Raw genomic sequence first — 12373 nt, forward strand, 5'->3', positions numbered from 1 at the left:
GGTACAGTAAAACAGCCCAGACACAGTCACTAGTATGTAATCTACTTCCTGTATGTGTAGAGTCTGATAGAGGTAAGGCAGACCAGACACAGTCACTAGTATGTAATCTACTTCCTGTATGTGTAGAGTGTCTTTGATAGAGGTACAGTAAAACAGCCCAGACACAGTCACTAGTATGTAATCTACTTCCTGTATGTGCTTGTAGAGTCTCTGATGTAGCACACTTCAAGCAGTATGTTCTATACATCCATAAATATTGAATGATATTGTGTTCTAACAGCTTGTTATGTTCAAGACATGATCAGCCAGTGGTACAGTACAGTAAAGTCTACCTTGTATTTCTGAGGGGTGAATGAACATTCCCATGTCATCTCCAGCAGATAAAAGCCATACTAAGATCTGCTCCAACCTGACCCAAGTGCTGGACAACTGGAAGTACGCCATCATGAACCAGGTGAAGGACCTGCTGATCAACGATCACGCCTCTGTCCTGCCAGAATACGTCAGGTAGGTGACATCATCACCACGTGTCAGAAAGAGAGAGATGAAAGAGAGATACAGTGATCAGGATACGAACATTCCATTCCAGCTAAACAAACTAATGAATAATATTATATGGACAGAGAGGACCTGATCCCAGATCAGCACTCTGCTCTATATGGTGAACTGAGAGTTCTGGCTGAGACATCAAAAACGACTAGCTAGCAGCCATCCAACCAGTCCTGGAGAGACTCAGTGTTCCTACTCTGAGTCCTGCAGGCAGACAATAACACACATGTGTGCCAGCATGTTTACTGTAAGCGCTCACTCTCCAATAACAGGCCTGGATAGGCTGCAGTGCACACTGTGTGTGTGTGTGTGTGTGTGTGTGTGTGTGTGTGTGTGTGTGTGTGTGTGTGTGTGTGTGTGTGTGTGTGTGTGTGTGTGTGTGTGTGTGTGTGTGTGTGTGTGTGTGTGTGTGTGCCTGGATAGGCTGCAGTGCACACTGTGTGTGTGTGTGTGCCTGGATAGGCTGCAGTGCACACTGTGTGTGTGTGTGTGTGTGTGTGTGTGTGTGTGTGTGTGTGTGTGTGTGTGTGTGTGTGTGTGTGTGTGTGTGTGTGTGTGTGTGTGTGTGTGTGTGTGTGTGTGTGTGTGTGTGTGTGTGTGTGTGTGTGTGTGTGTGTGTGTGTGCCTGGATAGGCTGCAGTGCACAATAACATAGCCAGAAAACATCTCTCATTGATGAAGAATGTCATTGAAGTTTAATGAGGCTCTAGTTTCCCATGTCTTCTGTCCTGATGTTTCCTGCAAATGCGTGGCCCATTAGATTGTAGTAGGGGTTTTCACAAATGTGTAAAGCAGTGTGTAGACTTCATGGTGTCATAATTTAGTGCACTAACTTTTCAGTTGCATTTGTAGTTCAAAACATATTGGTTTGGTTTCCCGGACACAGATTAAGCCTTATTCTGGACTAAAAAACATTTTCAATGGAGATTCTCCTTTGATCTTGCTTTTTTATTGCAGGACTGTATCCGGGAAACAGGCCCATAGTCATGATAGTGGCCTGATCTAGACTATTCCCACTCTGTTGGCCCTCTCCTGTGTAGATGTGCTGGGCCTCTGCCTCTGCCTGTTCCCTTACTGACCTCTGTAACTGGCACCAATGTACTGCTATGGGTATAGCTTCCTTCACTGTCCCAGTTCCCTTACTGACCTCTGTAACCGGCACCAATGTACTGTTAACAGTATAACTTCCTTCACTGTCCCAGTTCCCTTACTGACCTCTGTAACCGGCACCAATGTACTGTTATGGGTACAGCTTCCTTCACTGTTCCTGTTCCTACCACTGCTAGAACTAGTGACCCTCTGCTTACTAGCCAGCTGCACCACCAGCACCTACCCACTGGGCACAGACATCAGTTCAATGTCTAGTTTTGATTTATATTTGATTGAGTTGTCAACTAACGGGAAATCAACAAACAAAAAATGTAGGTTAAAAGTTGGATGAAAAAAGACTCCCTTGCGTTAATTTAAGGAAGTTAATTTACCCTTTTTTTCCCATTTTTTGCCTAAAATTACGTATCCAAATCTAACTGCAATTCAGTGACACGACTCTCTCTCTCTCTCTTTCTCCCTCTCTCTCTCCGTCTATGCCTCTCTCTCTCTCTCTCCAGAATTCAGCCCCTGTCTGAGGCCCTGGGGGATCTCTACAAGCAGTTCAACTCTCTAAAGGAGGAGTTGGGAATGCTCAGCTCCAAGTTCGACAGGATGGAGGGCTTCGTAGATGACCTGCAGGCTGGGAAACTCCCCAGGCCCCCTGTGTGGACCCCTCCTCAACGCCCCGTACGGAGGGTTTCACCCCGGCCTCCGCTGAGGATGCCACTAAGGGCAGAGATGAGGGCACCGTTAAGAGGAGAGGTGAGGGCACCACCAAGTGCACAGATAAGGGTACAGATGAGGACTCCAGACCGGGAAAACGGCACGGGTTCAGGGTTCACGGGGACTAGAGGAAGGAGGGTCCCTAGGCCTTAGGCAATGATTGACAGGTGTACTGTACAAACAATAAACAATAAACTAACCTAGTGTTGATGCTCGCCAATGTTTTATAGTTTATCGTTATACTTATCATTATAGCTATCGTCCTTAGTCTCAACTACATCACCACTCCTCTGAACCAGGTCAACACAGAATTGATGATAGTGTACTGTATCTCTGTTGTCAGTACAAGCTAACTTTCAATAACATTATCATTTGTGATTGATGATTTGTGTTGATGTGTGATGGACATGATGTGTGATGGACATAATGTAGTCTAGAAATGTTCTTATCATTGGATTCATCTCATATTATAATAAGTGGATCCATACACAATATGTCTCTGTATAGTATCTGTAAATACTAGGGGTGAAACGGTTCACAAAACTCACTGTTCGGTACGATACGGTACAGTGGTGTCACGGTTCGGTTTCAATACATCGTCAAAATAAGAAATATGTCATTTGTATTTAGATTTTCCATGTTTTATAATAGTAACATGGGTAGCTTGAATTCACAGGAGCATATGGAAACAAAGGGACAATAAAAAACAGCAGGTCCTGCCTTATAACATGAAATAAAACAGTCATTTAAAACAGAACTTCAACAAGACTGTGTAGTCCAGCAGCAGATATCAAAATTAAGTCACATAGCAGTGCCTTAAACAACATAGGACCACTTGAGACTGGTTACTTAAATAATAAAAACATTATCAGGTTTTCTTTGAGAAGATTAGTCTATCTACATTATCTGCAGTGAGCACAGATCGACTTGCTGTGACTATGTCAGCCACTGTGGAGAATACCCTCTCGCACAGCCAGGTAGCGCCTTGCTAACATGGCAACATGAGGGTATATTAACTCTTTGGTCTTCCACCATGTAAGTGGATCAGCATCCAGGGGAATACAGTCCACTTCCCTGTATGAGGTCACCTCCTCCTCTATGACCTTGACCTTTGACTTGGTTCCCTGCTCCTGGGCCGTGAACAACTCCCCAAAAAGCTCAGCCATGGCAGACTTCTTTTCTGGAGGAGAACCCCTGTCGTCTCTGGAGAGTGGTTGGCTCCTGTGTTATCTGTGGATTGACCCTGCAGAATTAAATTAGATGAAAATTACTATCTCTGAAGTGGCTTTAAAAATATGATATGTTGTTAGAAATATATATCAAACACTATTATGACAATTACAATTATTACTTTATAATTAATTGTTAAATCACTAATTAATAAAATAATAAATGTCACATTAACAAAATAAATACAATACCTGTTGTATATTGGTCACAATCTCTGCTGTGAGTTTATTGTAGACTCTCAGACAAGCAGCAGCATCCAGGTGCAGCAGGGACTTGAACCGGGGGTCCAAAGCGGTGCTCTTGTGTAAGAAGTCTTGGACACCAGGGTCAGCATATCTAGGCTCCAGGTTAACTCTGATAGCAGTCTTGACATCCCTTACTGCGAGGTCATCTTCATCAGATGCCGCCATTGATTTCAGGATCATTGTTTTCATAGGCAGGACCATGGAAACTGATGGAATGTTCTCAGTGCATGTCAGTGTTGTGACTGTTTTGAGAGGTTTGCACATCTGCTGGTCTTATGTCATTTTCAGACAAACTCACAATATCTTTGACATTCTTCCTCACAGCTTGATTAGTCAGTGTAGAATGCACCGCAACGTTCTGCTCAAGGTATCTCTCAACCATCTGCCGCTATGAATTTTGCTATCGCTGCGTTGATTTCTTTAGCCCTACCGGAGTCAGCCGCATATTGTTGCCCTGGCTCGCCAATGAAGCCATGTTGCTCCTTTGCTTTTAGCTAACTGCTAATTCCTTCATAAACTAATTGCTGCTACAACGACCTTTCAGCTCTGTTCTCGCTGGAGGGAAATAACTAATCAGCTACAAGACAAAACAACATTATTTTTTTTTAAGACAGCTTTATTGCTATGTGGGTATTTTTCCCACAGTAATTTATACGCCATTGGTTTATGCAATAATATATTTTTTACAATGAAATATATAAATATATATATATATATATATTCCTAGCTATAATATATGATTAATGTATTGTTCGGTTCACAGTGCGTACCGAACCCCGTACACCGTGGACCCTGTACCGAATGGTTCAATACGAATACACGTACCGTTTCACCCCTAGTAAACACTGAAAATACAGAGTAAGGTACTACAGGACTACTTTACAAATATACTGTTGAAATACAACTCTTTCCTCGTTCTCCCTGCTGGCAAATATACTCATGAACAACCCATGCCTCAATTATCTCAAGGCTTGAAAATCCATCTTTATTCTGTCTCCTCTCCTTCGTCTACACTGATTGAAGTTGATTTAACAGGTGACATCAATAAGAGATAATAGCTTTCACCTGGATTCACCTGGTCAGTCTATGGCATGGAAAGAGCAGATGTTCCTATTGATTTGTGCATTCAGTATTTTCTGTTGAAATACATTTCTTTGAGATCCAAGGTGGCAGCATATTACAACTGTTTGAGCCACGAGGTGGCAGCATATTACAATATGTTTCTCTCTTCTCTTTCCACTTGCTGGCAAAATATTAATGACTAAATGGTACTGTACATCGTAGTAAGATGCAAGTTTATAACACTATTACATATTGTAACTATAAACTATGAATATATTGAATATATCATGTTATTGGACTGTTGTTTTAATTCATCATACAGTGAAATAGTACAAGCAAATATTGTACAGGAAATAATGGGATCCCCAATCACATGCTTTCTTTACAAATCAACCGTTTTCTTTCCATAGAAATGGAGGATAATTAAATAGCTACTTTCAGAATGATCTTATATTTAAGCAATAAGGTCTTGAGGGGGTGTGGTATATGGTCAATATACCACGGCTAAGGGCAGTTCTAAAGCACGACGCAACGTGGAGTGCCTGGATACAGCCCTTAGCCGTAATATATTGGCCATATACCACAAACCCCAGAGGTGCCTCATTGCGATTATAAACTTGTTACCAACGTAATTAAAGCAGTACAAATAAATGTTTTGGTATGCGATCTGATACAGTATACCACGACTGTCAGCCAATCAGCATTCAGGACTCGAACAACCCAGTTTATAATACAATCATATCATACTAATGAAGGTTCTCAACAAGGTGAAGTTCTAATTTAAACTTAACCTCTGGTCCATCTCTGGTTATTCATTAACATTACAGTAAACCTGCCCTACATCCTGGATATCTAGATCAACTATTTCTGGATCTGGACAAAAGTCAGAGAGCAGGCTGCTCTATTTGAGTTCAGTTAAACTCCCCCTCATTTAGTGCTGCTAACAGTGATGTTCATCAACATGCTCAAATACAAAACACTTGTTCTTTAGAATGTTCTTTATTTAATATCCACAATACAGCAAAGCTCTAACTATTCCTCTATTATACATCTGCAAAGCAACCCATTTCAAATATAAAAAGTCTACTTATCATGTAGCCTATGATATCAGTGTGATTAGCTATTTATCTTTCATGGAACATAATGTATATATGCAGGTTAAACTTCTAATGCATTAACAATATCTTGAAAAGTGATGTAGAAAATCAAATGGACATTACAATGGTTCTCAGGCTATTCAGTGCTGCATACAGACTTCTTGATGTCTTTCTCAGCGAACTTGGAGCCCGCGGTGACTTTACATGAGAACACTTTGTCCTGGTTCCATTCTGACGTGTCAACGGTCAGACAGCTGCTGAGTTGGAACGTCTTGTCGGCTTGCGTCACCGGGCCACTCGTAGCGATGCCGCCGGTGACCGGATTCCCTCCCGCTGTCCAGCTGACATCAGCGTAGCCCATGGCCATCTGACTGGCCAGACACACCAGGGTGACTTTGCTGGACTTCAACTCATCGCTGGACGGAGGGAAGATGGTCAAGACAGGCGGAGGGAGGGTAGAGTCTGGACCAATGGAATGAGCAGAATAAATATTACACTAAATCATTTGATATGTTAGTAGAATGAAACAGGGTTGTGTGATTATACTGTAGAATAAAAAATACAACATTGTCTCAAAGGCTACAAACAATTAACATGTTGGGCTCATAAATTAAAAGCCACTAAAACCATGTAATTCTATAGTTACATATTACTCATATCTCTGTTTGTAGCTGGACTTTCTAAGTAACTCTCCATTTGTGACTTTTCAGAGGTAAAGCAGATTTCTGTGCAAGTGGATAATGAGTTCAGATCTCTACGTTTAACATAATCAAGAAGTCAGATGTGCTGAATGAGGGATAAAATCAAACATATATCCTGCTTCTAGTCAACCAGCAAACAGAGTTACCAACTGTAATGTAGTAGCCTGCAATGTAATGAATCATGTAGCAACATTGTGTGTAACTACCATATACATGGTTTTATCATTATTTATATAACATGGGACCAACATTTTAAAGGTTCATACCACTTTATGTAGACTTCACATTCAAATCTACCTGAGTAAATATATTATTATTGTATGAGACATTATAAATGAGTAGTGTTGTCAAGTGACAGCAGTAACCTACATGGTCAAATAGTCCATCAGGTTTTTTAAGTTTAAATGTGAAATCAACAACTACAGATATACTGTAGGCTATGAAGATGTCACATGGTGTCCATGACTGTTGATAATCAGTCCACAAAGTAGGTTATTTACACTAAATAAACATGAAATAGGAATATAATGTTAATTATGTAACTCTATTAACTATTACGTATTACAAGAAACCTTGAATAGAAAAACCATAAGGTTAAAATAAAGGGTACTCACCAGTAACAATGAGCTTGGTTCCTTGTCCGAATACCACAGTGATTCAGTTTGTATACACAGCCGTACAAAAACCTCTTCACTCTCTCTACTGAGAGGACAGGAACTGAATCATTCATTCAGACAGAGCTTCACTCTCTCTACTGAGAGGACAGGAACTGAAACATCCCATTCAGACAGAGCTTCACTCTCTCTACTGAGAGGACAGTAACTGAAACATCCCATTCAGACAGAGCTTCACTCTCTCTACTGAGAGGACAGGAACTGAAACATCCCATTCAGACAGAGCTTCACTCTCTCTACTGAGAGGACAGGAACTGAATCATTCATTCAGACAGAGCTTCACTCTCTCTACTGAGAGGACAGGAACTGAAACATCCCATTCAGACAGAGCTTCACTTTCTCTACAAACATCTCAGACTTTTCTAGAGTTTCTCTCTATGAAGTAACAGTATATAGTATAGCATCATATTCTGCTGTTTGTGTCTGGTCCTTTTGAATTCATCAGTTAAAGCAATATCCATATGATGCAGTATTGACCTGATGATGATGATGATGATGATGATGATGATGATGATGATGATGATGATGATGATGATGATGATAACAAGAGAGACAAAATCAGTTTCCTTTCAGACAATGTCTTCTTATAATTTTGTTGACGTGTAGGGATGGATGGTTCTTCCATTTCCAGATCTCCCATTGTGTCATGTATGTGTTGTAATAATCACTGACCAACTGCTGTTTCTTAGAGTTCACCCACTGCCACGCATAGAGCAGAAGTGAGTGTATTTGGTGAGGAGGTTTTTGTCATGGTGTCATGGTAGGAGAGTCATTTTGAGTCTGACAGTAATACACTGCTGAGTCTGTCTCCTCCACATTGTTAATAATCAAACAATAATCTGATTTAGACTGATGATTAGATGTGAATTTATGAGAGGAGAAACAAGAACCATATTCTACAGAGCTCCAACCAGTGTGGTACCACCTTAACACGTACTGAGGGACTGCTCCTGGAACCTGTTAATACCAACCAGCAATATTATCAACAGTCCCCAGGTTACAGTCCAGAGTGGCCGTCTCTATTATCAACAGTCCCCAGGTTACAGTCCAGAGTGGCCGTCTCTATTATCAACAGTCTCCAGGTTACAGTCCAGAGTGGTCGTCTCTATTATCAACAGTCCCCAGGTTACAGTCCAGAGTGGCCGTCTCTATTATCAACAGTCCCCAGGTTACAGTCCAGAGTGGCCTTCTCTTTTATCAACAGTCCCCAGGTTACAGTCCAGAGTGGCCTTCTCTTTTATCAACAGTCCCCAGGTTACAGTCCAGAGTGGCTGTCTCTCCTTTCCTCACTGTCACAACAGGAGGCTTCTGTGTCACCACAGTCACACCACTGACACCTGGGAAATAAGAAGAAGACATGTAGTAAAGAGAAACATACAGACTAATTATGAATAAAACAGGAAGTAAAACCTCCAGGAAGTCAGACTCCTTACATGTTAGAGCAGTGAGGAGAGTGCAGAGTGTCCCCAGCATGTTGTCAGTGTGTGGTGTGAACGGCCCTTACTGTCCAGCTGAGAGATGAGCAGGGTTGGAGTGTGAGGATAGGAGAGGCTGCAGAACCCACCTATAAGGAGACAGACAGGGAGGAGCAGAGGGAGGGGCATCTACAGTTAAACTATCACCAAGCCAGGGAGGACCAGAGGGAGAGGCCTCTATATCTCACCCTATCAGCTTCTGTATGATGGACTTTTAATCAATTTAAATTACTGTAACTATTCAACTATCAAAAATATATATATTTTATATTGGACTAACAAAAACCATATAGGATCATTTTGGTTATACTGAAAGGAGCAGTATTTTGTTTCATGTGAGTTATGTTGGTTAGTTTACTGAAATCAGCATGTCATTATATAGATAATAACATGTAATAATATTCTCTGGACCTGATAGTGGGGTTCTGAACTAACAGTACATCACTAAATGACTGTTGATGTAATATGTCTCTACTGTAAACCAGGGGACTGACTATCATGGAGGTTGTCTGATACATGGAGTCTTCTGTTAGGACTGAACCTTCTGGAATATCACTTTATCATTCATGCTTTGTGACAACTAGGTGTAATTGTTAATGACAACATTCTAGTAAATGTGTGAAGGGTTTTGTGTAAAACACCTCATGGAATGTTCTCCTACTGCAGACACACTGGTTCAGGATGGCTTGACATTCAGTTATTGTCTATATTCAGAACATCTGAAAGCAGAAGTGAGTGTGTTTGGTGAGGAGGTTTTTGTCATGGTGTATATCACTGTGATACGAGGGCAAAAGGAGAGTCATTCCGAGTCTGACAGTAATACACTGCTGAGTCTGTCTCCTCCACATTACTGATTATAAACTGATAATCCTTATCAGACGTGGCTTTAGATGTGAAACGATCAGAGGAGAAACCAGATCCATATTTGTCAGGAGAGGAAGAGGTAGAGCTACTCCAACTATGGTAAAACCTTAACACATACTGAGGAGCTCCTCCTGGAACCTGTTTATACCAGCTTACAACATTGCTTTCATCTTTGGTGATGTCAGTAAAAAGTAGCAGTCCCCTTTGAACTGACAGTCAGTACTGAAGGTGTCTGTGTCACTGCTTTCTGGCAACTGACATCTGTGGGATTTAAACACACAATTTATTAAGACAATTAATCATACATAAATGTAAAACTTAATTGGCATTGTTTTTAGATTCAGAATGAACAAACAGTAAAATCCTTACATGTTAGAGCAGTGATGAGAGTGCAGAGTGTCCCCAGCATGTTGTCAGTGTGTGGTGTGAACGGCCCTTACTGTCCAGCTGAGAGATGAGCAGGGTTGGAGTGTGAGGAGAGGAGAGGCTGCAGGACCCACCTATAAGGAGACAGACAGGGAGGACCAGAGGAAGGGACCTCTACAGTTAACCAATCACCAAGCCAAAGAGGAGTAGAGGGAGTGGCCTCTATAGTTAACCAATCACCAGCTGCTCTCATTGCTCAACATGAGGCCCTGTCTTCACCCCCCTCCTCTCCCCACACAGTTCTGAGAGGAGACAAAATAACCTCTTAATTTACATGAAGCTATAAATAAGGAGAAGAGGAGGGGAGGAGGAAGGGAGGGGGAAGCAGGTGTGTCCTGAGAGAGAAAGGGAGCAACACATCACTGCCTGTAACTCAGTGTCAGATCTAGAACACGTCCCTGGTGAATGACTCTGATAACTAGAGATAGTAGACATGAAACCATCCGTTTTTTCTGGGTTAGTACGGAAGGATGGCCCGGCGAGACTAGGTGAGACTGAAACCAGTAGTCTGACTGACGCCAAACTGTGCCTGCTTTAATGTAGGTATATCCTGGGTCATTATTGGTGGTAGTTTGTCCTCCTCAGTTGGACGTTGACAGAACTGCAGCCTCTATTCTGATCACTGATGCAGAATGTGAAACACCGTAGCATGACGCCACGCTACACTGATATTGAGATGAGCGAGATGCAACACTTCACTCACACAGTATCTGCGCATGTGCACGGGTACACTTCACACTGTGTACAGCGTGGTAGCCCGGACATCAAAAGAGCGGAGAGGTTGAGACTTACGCTTCAAAGCACTTTGTTGTTGTGAGAATTGACCCACTAAGCTGTTTACTTTCTGTATCTACATCATATCGCCGAGTCTACCTTTAAAACAAAGTTCAGCTCACTGTAAGGACCGACGCTGGAGATGAGAAGCAGGTATGGGGAGTTGACATTTAATAAGGAACAGACAGGTAACAGGACAGGAACAGCGTCAGCACATGGGTAAACAAGGACATATGACAATTAATGCTGCAGCAGGGAACAGAGCGGGGAACCAGACAGATACAGGGGAAGTAATGACAGAGGTGATGGAGTCCAGGTGAGTCCAATAATCACTGATGCACGTGACGGTGGAAAGGCATGTGTCCGTAATGATGGTGGCAGGAGTGCCTAATGCTGGAGAGCCTGGCACCTTCTAGCACCAGGGAGGGGAGCAGGAGCAGGTGTGACAGTACTCCCCTCCCCCTCTAGGGGCGCCACCTGGCGTCCCACCTGGGCGATCCTGATGGGCCGGCCGAGTCACGGGCGCTGGGCAAGCCGGCTGGGCGTAAATGATGGTGGCAGGATTGCATAATTCTGGGAAGCCTTCGAGTGCCAGGGAGGGGGAGCGGGAGCAGGTCACAGAGTTGACCTTAAAATGGGGGACAGACGTAAAATAATCACTAATCACATAAATAATTAAGGGAAAGGGGGATACCTAGTCAGTTGTTGGTCAAAGCAACAAAATAACTATGGCGTTACAATGTTGAAACTTAGAGATATTTGTGGATTAAGTCTCAGAGGGACATGTCAAAGTGCTGCATTTTGGCAGTTTAGCACCTCTTTATTCAGATAAAAAATCTGATTTATTGAATTCTCCATGTGGTCTATATTAAAGGGCACATCATTTAATATAACAGGCTTTTAAAATTCAATATTGGTGCACAATTTCACCTTAAAATATGAAAGGAAACTCTTCGTGGAACGACTCATCTTTTCCTTTCTGTCCCTGCTTCTCGTCTCCAAGGTCCCTCTTTCCACTCCACCTCCCTTCGTCCTCCATCTCCTCTGCAACTTCACTCCATCTTTACACCACTGGGCTGGGATGCCATCAGCTCATTATCTTCCCGTAGCGTGTGGCTGCTTTCGCTCGTAACCTGGGATACAGATGCTACTGGAGAACCTTACCAGGGTTGGTGGATTCCCTGACAGGGACCTTCTTGGCTGAGCTTGCAGTAACTCAAAGCTTCCTTGAATCATGCCACAAGTGTGAGGCACTGTGCTCCTTTGTGATCTGTTCCTGAGCAGTCGACAGGGTTGGGTCAAGTTTCACCAATTCATTGTAGAAGGACAGGCACTTCTGCCAGTTGTAATTGACATGCTCTCCGTGTGGCTGAGAAAGAGTAGAGAATCTATATTAAGGTATTATATGGAGTTCTAACTCGAAGGCACTGTACATTAAAATGGTATAGCCATAAATAAATATTC

At 42.4% G+C, this 12373-nt stretch overlaps 1 pseudogene; it reads right to left on the reverse strand.

Annotated features, from left to right (window-relative positions):
• Window positions 1-5878: 5878 nt before the first annotated feature.
• Window positions 5879-10233, reverse strand: LOC129831472 (immunoglobulin lambda-1 light chain-like; annotated as a pseudogene).
• Window positions 10234-12373: the final 2140 nt, after the last annotated feature.

The sequence above is a fragment of the Salvelinus fontinalis genome, chromosome 2 (genome assembly GCF_029448725.1).
Source record: "Salvelinus fontinalis isolate EN_2023a chromosome 2, ASM2944872v1, whole genome shotgun sequence".
NCBI classification, from domain to species: domain Eukaryota; kingdom Metazoa; phylum Chordata; class Actinopteri; order Salmoniformes; family Salmonidae; genus Salvelinus; species Salvelinus fontinalis.